Genomic DNA, 12,877 nt, shown 5'->3' with positions numbered 1-12,877 from the left:
GCTGCAGGGGGGAGTGGAGTTAATTTGGTTCCAGCGTATTTCACCTGGGAGCAGAATGATTTTGCTGGAATAAAGTCCTGGAGAACCTCCCCACAGACTCAGGATTGTGGCAGGAGCTCTGCCAGAGCCACGATGAGGATGGTCCACTCCAGGCTCCTCTAACTCATGTTATCCCTGGAAAGTCATTCCCAAAGTGCCCCTAATCTGATGGAAGTGGAAGGGATGAGATGTTCCACTTTACTCATTGAGTAATTCCAGCCTCTTTCTGCAATCGTTACCCCAGCTCTGCTCCCTTTAAATCAAGTGCAATTGCTTTGCTCTCTCACTGCAAAATGAAACAGTGAAACCCACTGCTTATATTCATGGAGCTTTGGAAATAAGGCAAGAAAAAAAGAGAATTTGGAAAAAAAAATATAAGGTTGGGGTTTTTTTCCACTCATTTAACTTTCAAGGATAATGTAAACAAAGAAAGTGTAACACAAGAAAAAAAAATCTGGGATAAAATGGTATTTGTAGGTATTATAATAAATATTATAAGTACTTGTGCTCTCCAGGGAGTGTTCTGCCTTTGTTTCAGCCCCACACTCTGGGCTGAGGTTTCCAGCTCGTTGTGCCAGCACAGGGACCTTCCCCACCCCTGTGCAGGAGCTGCTGCAGCTGCAAAGTCACTTCCCACTTGTTCTTCCCTGCATGGAAACGAAATTGGAAATGAAGTGTGAGGAGGAAACTCTTGCGCTGAAAGGTTCTTGTCACCTTCAGAGGGAGAGGGAGGGGCTGGGGCCGGTGACACTTCCCTGGCTCTGTTCTGACAATGCAGCACCAGTTCTGCAAGTCTCGCATCCCTGAGGAACTGGAAATGGGATTTGTTGGCTGGGCATGAAACAGGATCCTTCCCAAGGGCCTCTGTTCCGGGGCTTTCTGCTCCAGCTCACTGCAAGGCAGAACTTCCCTCCTGCTGTCCATGGTCACCAGGAGAGCTCACAGCCAGAGCTGCCCCTAAATCCGTTCTCCATTCGCTTGCCCTCTGCAGCACTCTGGGCACACCCTGCTCCTTTCCTGCCATGGAATCTTCTGGGATTTGGGGATGCACAGAAGCCTCTGCTGAAACTCCTCCTCTTTTCCCCCATCACTTTGCACCACCCTAAAGGTTCATCTAAGAATGTGCAAACCCCGCTGGCAGCTCCCTCCTGCCAGCAGCATTCCCAGTCCTGCAGAGCTGCTCAGCCACACTCTGGGCACACCCTGCTTCCTCCAAGCCTGGGAATGCGCTGGGATTTGGGATGTGCAGGACACAGCCGGGCAGTGCTGGGCGTTTGCAGAGCAGAGGGAAGGACGGGATCTCACTGAGGAGGAGCAGCCTGGTCACACCAGGCCCGCCGGGAACACCTGCACTTCCCGACCCTTGGAATGCCATTTGTGGGACAGCTGAGTGGGCACAGAGGTGACTCCCTGTGGGACAGGTGAGTGGGAAGTGCCGAGCTGTGCTGTAATTCTGAGATCAAATCCTAAAGCTGCTCCACAGGTGCTTCGTTGCTTTGGAATTGCAGATCCTGCACAGCCAAAGGCCATGAACCTGCCCAAAGCTGCTCATTTGTGATCCTTTAGACCCAGACTGAGACCAGATCTGAGACTGAGTAGACCAAGTTCTTCTCAGGGAAGTTGAGTCAGCAAAGGGGTCTCAGTGACACCCCTGATCCCACGGGATGGGCAGGATGATCCAATAATCCATTGGAACAGGTGATGGAGTTGTTACTGGGATACTGCACTGGGAATATTTACACTTTATTTATCAATGAACCCCCCCCAGCCATCCCTGTGATCTCCATGTCCTACTTGTGCCTGACCATGACCCTTCCCCCGCCAGCTCCACCACAACAGTGCAGGTTTTACAGAGTTTTCACCACAAATTACACCAGAAGAGTTTATTCACCCCTTTTGGGGTGACATGCAGGGACACAAAGGGTGGGAGTCACCTCCCCCAGAACAGGACCTCTCTGCAGGTCACCTGTCCCCACCCAGGCCCACCGTGGAGGCTGCAGGGGGAGCCCAGCCCCAGCTCCTCCCCAGGTGTCTCAGGGGTCTGTCTGGGATGGGCTGTTCCCCATGCCAGCCCTGCCTCTCCTCAGGGAGAGCAGCTGGATGATTGCCTGGGACATCCCCCAGCGCTGGGGCTCAGGGGGCGCCAGCCCAGAGCTGCTCCTGGGCTGTCCCAGGCACAGCCCCCCCAGCTGGGACCCATTTCCCCAGCACCGTGTCCCAACACCGGCACTCCCCCAGGGCCATGGACCCCTTCAGTGCCGGCTGCCTGTGACCCAGCTCTGGGGACGAGCCAAAGCAGCTTTAAAGGTCACCAGGTTCCTCTGCCAAGGCTGGGAGCAGCAGCTTGGCCCTTTCATCTGTCAGCTCTGCTTTACATCCCCTGTGAATTCCTGGCATCCCATCCCAAAATAACTCCCTCCACCTCTGTTTCAGCCTCCAGCCCATCAGGCTGTCTCTGCCCTGTCACCTCCTGTTCCCCTGTGTCACATCACGGGCTCGCTGTGACAGGACAGGCTCAGCTCCCGCAGCCAGGGAAGCCTGGATGTGCTTCGGGGGGAAAGGGAGAGGACGGGGGTTAGGAGTGGAGTTAAACCCAGCACCTTGGATCAGCAGCACCTTGATCACCCTCCCCAGAGGGGTTTCCTTCCAGCCCTGGGCACTGCTTGCCACAGCTCAGCTCCAAATCCTGTTGGATCCTTACACCTTCCAAAAGCATCTCTGGCTCTCGCCCTGACCATCAGGAGCCCAAGGAACAGGTTCCCTGCACTGGTCAGTGGGGAACAGGATCCCTCCCAGCCCTCCACCACCTCTGCATCACCAGAGGCTTCAAGGATGGAATTCTTTTTTAAGGATCCTTGTGCCCAGGTGAGTGACAGAGCAAACTGGACATGTCACGGTGTCACAGGGAAGGGCCTCTGACACTGAAGGCATTTTAGGGCACTGCCTCAAGCCCTTCCTGGAAAGCCAGTGGGGAAGGAGAACAAAGAAGTGGTGACACTCCTGAACCCTCCTGAGGGGAGTGGGTTTAGATGGGATACTGGGAAAAAAATCCTTCCCTGCGAGGGTGGGGAGAACCTGGCACAGGGTGCCCAGAGCAGCTGGGGCTGCCCCTGGATCCCTGGAAGCACAGGTTGGAGTCCAAGGCCAGGTTGGAGCAGCCTGGGACAGTGGGAGGTGTCCCTGCCATGGCAGGGGTGGCACTGGGTGGGCTTTAAATTCCCTTTTACCCCAAACCCTCCTGGGATTCTCCGATATCCCTGCTTTACTCCAGGCTGAAAGGGGCTCATCAAGAGACCTCAAATGTGTTGCTAAATAAGAGCATGGATGGGTCCCAAAGCTACAGAACATTCCCTCCCTCTGGAGACAACTGTCAGCCTTCACTACAGGCTGTTATTAATAATTAGTAGCTATGGCAATATCCTACAGGGGCAACATCCAGTGCTCAGAAATCCTGTGAGGGGCTTCAAAGTGGCAGTGGGGTTCCTGGACACCCCGTGCAGTCACACTGACACTGATGGAACAGGAATGTTTGTTATGCTCTGTGCAGACAGACCCAGGGATGGATTCGTGTGCTGCCCACGGGGCAGAGCCTCAGCTGATGCAAGGAGACAGCTCCCGAAGAGCCAGGTGATCGTCTGCCCTGCCGGGGCCAGGGGAGGGCTGGCTCATGCCCTTGATGTGGAAATTCCAGATGGAAAGGAGAAGGGAGAGGAGAAACCTGCCCAGTTTCTGTGGGGACAGAGGGCTTCGTGTGCTCCTGAGGGGTGGCAAGGAGCTCTTCCTGCGTACCTGCTCAGCTTTACCTCCTGAAGTCTCTGCTCCGGCCGGAGGTGAGGCTGGCTGGGCTGCCGGAGGAGCGGGACGGGACAGAGCCCTGGATCCCTCAGGGAACATGCTGTCCCTGCAGGGCACATCCTGCCCTGGGCAGGTGGCACCTGGGACACAGGGGCAGAGCTGCCAGGGTGGAACCTCCCTCCTCAAACCCTGCCCTCAGTGCTGCCCTCGGGGGGAGCTCCCTGGTGACACTCGGGGTACTGACACTTCCCAGCTCTCCCATTGCAGCCCCGGGCCTGGAGCCCCTCCCAGACTGGCAATCTGCACGTTCAGCACAGGGGGCCAAAAGGAGTTTGAAGCGGCTCAGGCTCCTCGGTCCTGCCCCGGTGTGGCACTGCCAGCCTGGCTTAGCCCCACAGGGCTGTTGGGAGCAGCAAAGGGATCACCCTGACGGAGCCTCGCAAGGATGGCAGGGTGCCAGAGATGTTCTCCACGCCTGGTGCTCCTGGAACACCTCCTGGTGCTCCTGAAGAGCCTCCTGGTGCTCCTGGAACACCTCCTGGTGCTGTGTGGTGACAGTTCCCCTCTGTGGGATCAGAGGCTGCAGCCGGGAGCTGTCTGTGCCTCCTGTCACCTGCTCTGAGCAGCTTCAGCAGGAGGAGAACAGCAATCTGTGACTGCAGGTTCAGGGCTCTGCTGTCACAGAGCCTCAGGTGTCTCCTGCACCTGCTCCTGGAATGGGTGATGGATTTCCAGCCTCAGCTGTTGATGAGAGAGGGAAGGAAAGCGCCCACAGCCCCACACGCACCCCCTGTCCCTGCTGACACTTTGTCATTCCATTTTTATCAAACCCTGGATTAAATGTTTCGTTTCCAAGCACTCCCTGGGCCAAAGCCACCCCTGCAGTCGATCAGAGACACTTTGGGCCACTTTTGGAAAGACAGAATTGCTGTGTTTGGCTGCAAACCCCCACAGCTCCACCCCGACCTCGCTGGGGACAGCGTTTGTGCTCAAGGTGCTCAAGCTCTGCTTGTCCCAACCCCGAGGTGGACCCAGCACCCCAGGTGAGCTCAGGACAGGGACAATCCATGCCCAAATCACCCTGGGCTCAGTTCCAAGCCAGCCTCCCAACCTCTGCACGGGCCAAACGCACCGAGTTCCTGTGGGAGCTCTCCCAGTGTAGCCCCAGTGCTGTTTCTGGTGCCACTGGAGCTGCACCAGCCCATAATGACAGTGGGATAACTCCCAATCCCTCATCGAGCACTCCTGGAGTGTCTGAGTGCCCCTCACAAGCATCGTTCCTTGCCCAGCAGTTCCTCTGGTTATTAATTACCCTGAACACTAATTAAAAGAAGGGGCAGGGAGTGTGGGCCCAGGGAGACAGCAGGGACAGAGCCCCGTGCTCCCAGGCTGGCAGCAGGAAGGGCGAGCGGATGGAGCTGTGGGCGGGATCTGTCGGGATGGCAGCAGTGGCCAGAGGAACGGGCTGGGCCAGGAGCACCCTGAACCCAGAGCAGCTCCTTCGATCCGGGCCCTGCAGCAGTCACTTATTAGCTGGGGACTGCTTCCAATTGGGGACTTGTTCCTCCTAGGAAAAGGCTTTAAAAAGCATCTGACTGAAACAATTACCTGAAGTAAAAGGCTTTTAAATAATGGAGCAGCATTTAGAGAAGAGGGTTTGATGTTCACAGCGTCCCCCATGCCAGGAGCCGGCTGCAGGTGCAGATTCCTGCCAGGGGCAGGACCTTGCCCAGCAGAAATGCAAATTCAGAGCCAGACTGAGGCAATAATTCTCCTTTCAGCCAAACACCTGCATTTCCCCACCGCCTTCTCCCTCTCTTTACACCCCACCCACAGCATTCCCTCTGTGCTGGATAACCCCCCCAGGGCTGCCCGAGCCCTCTTAGGGGAGGATGCGGGGAGGATGTTTGTGGGACTGTTTGACCATTCACCTTCTGCGCTGTGACCCTGGTGAGATGGATTTCATCCCAGGCCTTGGGAAAACTGCAGCTCAAGGCAAACCAGGAATTTCTGCATTCAGTGAGAAAAGCACAAAGCTTCAGTGTCACATCCAAACCTTCCCTTGGAGCCAGGCTGGGAGAGCTGGGAATGTTCACCTGGAGAGGAGAAGCTCCAGGGAGAGCTCAGAGCCCCCTCCAGGGCCTAAAGGGGCTCCAGGAGAGCTGGAGAGGGACTGGGGACAAGGCATGGAGGGACAGGACACAGGGAATGGATCCCAGTGCCAGAGGGCAGGGATGGATGGGATATTGGGAATTGGGAATTGTTCCCTGGGAGGGTGGGCAGGCCCTGGCACAGGGTGCCCAGAGCAGCTGGGGCTGCCCCTGGATCCCTGGCAGTGCCCAGGCCAGGCTGGACATTGGGGCTGGGAGCAGCCTGGGGCAGTGGGAGGTGTCCCTGCCAGGGCAGGGCTGGCACTGGGTGGGCTTTGAGGTCCCTTCCCACCCAAACCATTCCATGACCCTGTGCTGGTCCGTGTCCAGCTCATTGCCCACCAGGACTGCAGGACTGTCCCACTGAGCATTTGGGCACCTGTCTCTGTGCTGCTGCCTCAGAAACTTTGATTTAACTGCACATTGACACTTCAAAGCCCGGCTCAGCAGCACAGTCACTGTTACCAGGCCTGTAATTACCCTTCCAGGGAAACTCGCTGCTCATTTGCGTCGTGGCTCTGACAGCTCCCAGCCGCCATGGAATGAGCGTCGCCCAGGCACCAAACAAACACACAAATGTTTGTTTGTCTCTTCCCATTCTGGAGAGGGGGAGAGGGGCCAGGCTGAAGCAATGAGTAGGAAAATCAACTGTTAAAGGAGGAGGCAAAGCCATCCCAAAGCAGTTGGTGATTTTCAGAGTGAAATGTGGGAATGGTTCTTTTTTTCAGGCAAACGGGAGCCAAAGTCCTCAGGGAACAGCAGGATCACACACACACGGGTGACTCCCACAGGAGGAGCTGAGGGCCTCACTCTTCCCCTAAAACCCTCTCACACCAACAGCCAACGGCTGGAACGACTCTCCTCTCCTCTCCCATCATTTTAATGGGAATGACGTGCTTGGCACATGCAGAGCAGGTTCAGAAGGAAATCACAGAAGTGGCTCTTGGAGTGCTCTGTTCAAAGGGGATCCTCCATGTCTGCTATGGGAGGGAACTTCTGCTTAAGGCTGGGTTAAATATCTCCCTTTAAACATCTCCCCTCCTGCAGAAACGTCCTTTTAGGGAAGAACCATAGCCTGCCTGCCTGCCTTCCCTCCCCCAGATCCCTCACGCTTCCCTCCAAGCACTCTCAAGAGGGTGTTTGTTAAATTCACTTTATTTAGCTTGATAAAAGCTCCTCAAACTTCTCCCTCCAGACTCCCTCTGAGAAAACACATGAATTTAGAGCAGAAGGTTTTTGTGGTGGTGGAGGTGGCTGCAGCCACCCTAACCTCAGGTGAAACACCAGAACCCACTGTCTGGTGGCCACGCACCAATGTTTAAAGACTGTCTCTGGTCAGGGTGAGGACCCATCACCCCTTGGGGCAGTTATTTGCCAACCTTGTGCTGACTGGTTCTTGTTCTCCCCGCCCTGTTTTATGTATGAGTTTGTAAATATTCATTTTCCTTGGTTAAATATGTATCAGCTCTAGAAGTTTCTGCGTTACTCGGTCCCCCATTGGCTGTCCCCTGTAATCGCTCCTCTGAGTTGTCCCCGTTGGTTACCCCATTGTCAATCCCGCCTCCTTCACCCTGCCCTATTGGCTGGATCCCTTGTCCCCGCCTTTCCTGCCCTGAGTATAAAATCCCTGGGCCCTCTCCAAAAATGGGCTCGTTGGCCCCGGTCCTGTTATTGTCGTAGATCTGCTCGTGGAACCGACACAGAGAGACCCCTCCTTCACTCTCTGCCTGCACACCCCAACAGCTTGCCCAGGACAGGCTCCTTTGGGTGAGGAGTTCACTCTCCCCTCCTTTTGTGTGGAGAGCTGTGGGTATAGAGGGTGCAGCCAGACCTCCGGGCTTCTCGTTTTCCTGGCTAGCGCGCCCTCAGGTTTGCAGTAAAATGATAAAACATACCCATAGGGGGAGTCCTGGGGGTTTCCTACACTGATTTTCTTCCTAGGGAAGGAAGCACACAGATCAAAATCATTTGTTTTGCTGCTGAGAGCACATTAACTTTATCCTAAAAATTCCAGGCTGAATCAGTTCCAGTGACTCCAGGACCAGCCAGGATGGAAAACCAGCCCAGCAACGCAGAACAAGCAGAAGTTAATAAATATTTCAGCTCTGTAGTTGGAAATAATTTGGATGATGCCTCCATATCCTACAAGATAATTAAATCCTTTGCGTTGCAGTGTCCCAAAGCAATGTTTGATTGCACAGACGGAATTCAATAGAATTAAAGAGCTTGTTAAACATCAGCTCCTCAAGTCAAACAGTTTAACCCTGAAGCTCCACATCATCTGCATGGAGGAGGATTACGGAACGTTCCAGAACTTCCCACACCTGTGGAGAAACGGTTATCAGGATGTCTGAGTTGGGTTTAAGGCAGCTTTAAAGCTAGGATTTTGGTCTCCTGAGGGAGTGCCCTGATCAGGAGGTGTTTGGCTCTCCTGGAGCGATGCTGCTTCAGCCCTTCTGCCTTTGTGACTTTTTGTCACTTTTTGTGTCTGTCCCCTCCTCCCCTCCATCACCCGATCAGGTTCAGGAAGGGCTGGACTCTGCCTCAGACAGAAAAGGCACCACTGACCAAAACCTGCCCCTGCAGGGACCAAGCGTTGCTCAAATCCCCCATTTCGGGGTGGTTTTACTTTCCACGTCTCAGAGAAACTTCCTCTGGGAGGAAGGCCCAGTGAGTTACTGTCACCACTGAAAGAAAAACAAATGAGTTTGGGTTCACAGGGCCCTCAAAGCCCCTCCAGTGCCACCCCTGCCATGGGCAGGGACAGCTCCCACTGTCCCAGGCTGCTCCCAGCCCCGTCCAGCCTGGCCCTGGGCACTGCCAGGGTCTGGGATCCCACAGCCTCTTTGGGCACCTGTGCCAGGCTTCTCCTGTTTCCACCCTTCCAACCCCTCTGCCAAGGCCACAGTGGGGTGTTCAGGGAGGTTAGTCCTGAAGTTTGAGTTAAACGTGGAATTAACAAAGTGAGGCTTTGCACAGGGCAGGATTATCCAAGGTGGCCTGCACTGCAAGGGCCCTGGAGAAAGTCACTAAGGACGGAGGGAAACACCAACACTGATGGTGTTGGGAGCTGCTGCCGCATCCCGCAGGGAATGGCTGGAGGTGGTCCTGCCAGGGCATGCAGGGATGGGCACAAGGAGGAGCCTGTCCCCTGTCCCCTGCAGCTGGGCACTGCCACCACCAGTGACCTGTGGTGACACAGGGACCTCGATGCTTCACTGCAGGCAGCCAATCAAGCAGTAATTGGAGTGATCCAGCGAATGCGCAAAGACATTGAGAAAGGAACTGTAAAATGAAGGTACAAAATCGGCAGGAGCAGTTCACTCCTGCTGTGGGTGCCCCATTCCAGCTCCGACTGCTGGATTTTTAACACATTCACGCAGTTTGAAGGTCCTGGCAGGCGCGTGTGCTGCACTCAGGCTCTGGGAGCAGCCACCTACCCCAGCACTGAGTCTGCTGCCATGAAACCAGAGATTAAAACTTTATCAGGTTTTTTTTTTACTTTATTGGATTTCTTGCAATCCTCACTCAAAAATTATGAAAGATGAGGAAGATGCTGCTCAAAATTAAGTTTGGGGTTTTTTAATTTCATGGAAAAAAATGTGTCAAGATTAAAAGGAAAATATAAGTCCTCCTTCAAAACAGAAAGGAAAAGTGAAGAATTCACAGAATCACTGGGGAAACTGAAGTGTCTCTCTGAAATAGCCAAATATTACCCAGGCATAAATGAAATATTTTATACCCATGATTTTGAAGAGCTCCACTTCCCTGTTTGCATTCTGAAAAGCTTTGCCTGTTCATGTAACAGCCACGTCTGAGCAAAAGCCCTTTGGCATGGAGGAGCTGCCCTTTGTTTGGAGAACTCTGTCGATTTTTTAATACTTCTTTCCTTTCTCACCAGAGACAAATGACCTTTTCCTGTGAAAGGCACTAATTATGGTGCTCTTTTATTTCCAGTTCTCTCCGAGAGGCTCCAGGGCAGCCCAGGTGCCTCTCCCTTGGTGTGCTCTGGGCAGGTCAATCAGCCCCAGATTTGGGGCTGTGGGATTTAATTGTGCCAGGACTTTGCTCCTGTTAAGGGTTAATGAGGACATCACACCCCGAGCTGAGCAGGGCACGGTTCATCCTCTGACACATCAAATCCAGCAAAGGAACAACTCATTTCTCTTTCACTGACCTGAAAGTTCAGCACTGCAAAAATAAAAATACTGGGCACAGGCAGGAGCAGGAGCTGAGCAAAGCCTGGTCCGGGCAGAGCCAGGTGGAACAAAAGGTGATTTTAGCAATCAGCATCTTCTGTGCCCTGGGGTGGCTTCAAAAGCCACATCGGAGCCCTCTCAGGTCCAGGATCCTCCTCCAGCTCATCCCATTTCCCAGCAGCCTGGATTTCTGGGAAGCAGCACTTTTGTTGGGTTTTCATTCGGTTTATCCCCCAGAGACAAACTCCACCTGCAATCCAAGAGGAGGAAATGTGAACCTTTAATTCAGGGATGATTCCGTCTCCTTTGGAGCAAACTCCCAGTTGAGTTCCCTGTGCCAGGAGGTTCTGTCCCTGCTGCTCCGTGAGGATGCTGCTCGTATTCCTTGGATTATTAAGGGTTGTAAATCCCTGGAATAGTTCAGAAAACTGACCTCAGTTTCAACAATTGTACTTCAAGTCCATCTTTCTCTACTGCCCCAAGCCAGCTACTCATAGATATTTGTGGAACTGAGGGCTCTGGAAGCAGGTATGGATTATTTTGGAGCACAAGTGGGATGAGGAGCAGCTGAGGGAGCTGGGGGGGCTCAGCTGGAGAAAAGGAGGCTCAGGGGGGGACCCTCTCTCTCAGAATTCTTTAAGTATTTCTGATACACTTTAAAAACAGGGCTTTTTTTAAGAGAAGCCGTCATGGCAAAACTGAGCTTTGCACAGACTCCTTTTTCTGGGAGAATGTTTCCCAAGCACTCTGTGGGTTTCTTGGTTAAAATTCCAAATAGGCAGAGCTTTGAACAGGCAATAAAAACGTTCAGTTTGTTCACACCAGACTGGTCCTGTCTGAGTGTGTTTGTCTGATCTCAAAATTCTCCTGATGCTTCGGGGTTTATAGAGAGGGGTGGGAACAGCTCTCCAGGATGGGCTGAGACCAATTAATTCTGCACCCAGGCAGGGCCCTCGGGTCTCCCTCAGCTCCAGGGAGCTCTTTGGCTAAAAGCCTCTTGGAACTGGAGCCTCCTGGGCTGCGGCTCCTCCCCAGCCCAGGATTCAGAGCTGCAGCTTCAAGGTCCCACTGCCCTTTTCCCTGTGAGTGCCCCAGATCAGCTCAGCAGGGGCCTCTTTGCCTGTGCACTTTGTAGGGGGCATGAACTGTTCCGTGGGACTTGGTCAGACTGTGGAAGGCGCTTCCCACCCAGTTCCTGGGAAGTTTTCTCTAGAGGCCACAGACAGGATTCAAACACCAGCCTGAAACTCAGGCGCGACTCCCCGAAAGGGGAAGGGCTCCGTCCTTTTTTTGACAGGATCCTGGTTCAGATGCAGCACTTCTCCATTGTCTCCGGCTCCAAGCAAGAAGGAGGTGTCTTGTAAACTCCACAAATTAATTAATGAATCCCTCCAAACCTCTCCTTTCTCAGGAAGGCTGGAATGCCATCAGAAATATGGTAATGTGCCATTTGCTAATTCCCCTCCTGTTCCATCTGGGCACAGGAAGATCTTCCCTCTGATCTGTTTTCCATGTACTTGTCAGAGTTGTTAGATCTTGAACAAGAACTGAAGTTTCTTCATCCTTCTCCCCCAGTCCTCACGTAAGACCAATCAAGATAAACTCAGGGCTTTTTCCCAATTAAGCCAAGGCTGGTGCAGGCTGCTCAGGCTCTATCACGGTGAGAGATCTGGAGTGAATTTTTCCTGTTATTTTTCTTTCACGATCTTTTCTTGATCATAATTGGATTCTAAAATTAACCTGAGAAAGGGACTAATTCAAATTTATGACTAAAGATTGGTCTTTCTAACCACAGGGTGCATTTCTGCTGCTGATAGAAGTAATATCAGAGCATTATCTGACAAGGAAGGAGCCAAGGGGGGAAAGGTGCTGCTCTGTGACCCCTCAGTTCCTTGTTCTGCCCATGGGCAGAGAGACAAATCTGGGTGGGTCAGTCTGGGAAGCCTGCATGGCACAAAGCCCCTTGGAAAACAATCCCTTGGTTCTGGAGAGCTGTTCCTGCTCCCGCTCCTGCTCCTGCTGCTGCTCCCGCTGCTCCCGCTCCTGCTCCTGCTCCCGCTCCCGCTCCTGCTCCCGCTCCTGCTCCTGTTCCTGCTCCTGCTCCCGCTCCTGCTCCCGCTCCTGCTCCTGTTCCTGCTCCTGCTCCCGCTCCCGCTCCTGCTCCCGCTCCTGCTCCTGCTCCTGTTCCTGCTCCTGCTCCTGTTCCTGCTCCTGTTCCTGCTCCTGCTCCTGTTCCTGCCCCTGCTCCTGCTCCTGTTCCTGCTCCTGTTCCTGCTCCTGTTCCTGCCCCTGCTCCTGCTCCTGTTCTCGCTCCCGCTCCTGCTCCCGTTCCTGCTCCTGCTCCCGCTCCTGCTCCCGCTCCTGCTCCCGCTCCTGCTCCTGCTCCTGTTCCTGCTCCTGCTCCCGCTCCCGCTCCTGCTCCCGCTCCCGCTCCTGCTCCTGTTCCTGCTCCCGCTCCTGCTCCCGCTCCTGTTCCTGCTCCCGCTCCCGCTCCTGCTCCCGCTCCTGCTCCTGTTCCTGCTCCTGTTCCCGCTCCCGCTCCTGCTCCCGTTCCTGCTCCTGCTCCCGCTCCTGCTCCCGCTCCTGCTCCCGCTCCTGCTCCTGCTCCCGTTCCTGCTCCTGTTCCCGCTCCCGCTCCTGCTCCCGTTCCCGCTCCTGCTCCCGCTCCTGCTCCCGCTCCTGCTCCCGCTCCTG

General features: G+C 54.3%; 1 long non-coding RNA gene across 1 annotated transcript; it reads left to right on the top strand.

Annotated features, from left to right (window-relative positions):
• The first annotated feature begins 1,190 nt into the window (after positions 1 to 1,190).
• Positions 1,191 to 8,161, top strand: LOC121661202. Its single transcript, XR_006014867.1, has 2 exons — positions 1,191 to 2,904; positions 7,999 to 8,161. It is a non-coding gene; the product is annotated as an uncharacterized LOC121661202 (long non-coding RNA).
• The last annotated feature ends 4,716 nt before the right edge of the window (positions 8,162 to 12,877 follow it).

Source organism: Corvus kubaryi, unplaced genomic scaffold (genome assembly GCF_017639235.1).
Source record: "Corvus kubaryi isolate FWS band 111438036 unplaced genomic scaffold, C.kubaryi_AGA036_p1.0 37120, whole genome shotgun sequence".
Lineage (NCBI taxonomy): Eukaryota > Metazoa > Chordata > Aves > Passeriformes > Corvidae > Corvus > Corvus kubaryi.
This window is presented reverse-complemented; position numbering and strand designations above follow the sequence as displayed.